The sequence below is a fragment of the Bos grunniens genome, chromosome 14 (assembly GCF_055505025.1).
Source record: "Bos grunniens cultivar Pamir isolate PY7600 chromosome 14, Bosgru_T2T1.0, whole genome shotgun sequence".
NCBI classification, from domain to species: Eukaryota; Metazoa; Chordata; class Mammalia; order Artiodactyla; family Bovidae; genus Bos; species Bos grunniens.
Window position 1 is genome coordinate 38306658 of NC_141178.1, and position 899 is coordinate 38307556.

General features: G+C 31.8%; 1 protein-coding gene across 8 annotated transcripts in view; it reads left to right on the top strand.

Annotated features, from left to right (window-relative positions):
• The window catches only part of ZNF704 (zinc finger protein 704), a 260538-nt gene that overhangs the window by 62662 nt on the left and 196977 nt on the right, over nt 1–899 (top strand). The gene's annotated exons all lie outside the window — the stretch shown is intronic.

Consider the following 899-nt stretch of genomic DNA (forward strand, 5'->3'; position numbering starts at 1 on the left):
CTTTCATTTCTGATGTTGGTCAGTGTGTTATCTATTTTTTAACCAGTCTGACTAGCAGTTTACCACTTTGGCTATTCTCAAAGAGCCAGCTTTTGCATATATTGACTTTGTTGTTAGTCCATTCTCTATTTCACTGATTTATTTTTTATTATTTCTTTCTTTCTGCTTATTTTGGGTTTAAATTCCTCCTCTTTTTCTAGTTTCTTAGGATAGAGTTTTAGATTGTTAACTATAGACTTTTCTTCTTTACAACTGTAAGTTATATGCTATGACTCCTTTGAAGCACTTCTTTATATTGTTGTTATTTAGTCTCTAAATTGTGTCCAATTCTTGTGACCCCATGGACTACAGCTTGCCAGCCTCCTCTGTCCATAGCATTTCCCTGGCAAGAATACTGGAGTGGGTTGCCATTTCCTTCTCTAGGAGATCTTTCTGACCCAGGGACTGAACCGACATCTCGCATCAGCAGGTGGATTCTTTACCTCCGAGCCACCTGGGAAATCACTTCTTTATATGCACTTCCCAAATTTTGTTCAGTTATTTCTTTTTTAAAATTGGATTATTATAATTAGGTTTATTTTTTAAAAGTAAAGAGAGATATTTTTCATCTTATTATTTGTAGTTGGGAAAACAATCCAGAACACAGAAATATAAAGCATATTCTTAAAATAGGATATTTAACTCATTACATTCATTATAATTACTGATATCTGATTCATTGTAATTACTGATAATTTTGCATCTTAATTTTTTTAAACCATGCTTTACTATGTTTTCTTTTTTCCTACCTTTTGTTTAATTCATTTAGCTTGATTATAAAGTTATGTATTCTATTTCATTTTTGGGGGGCGGGATTTGCTCAATACCTTATTTTTAAAAGCTTTTATTCTTTTTCATAG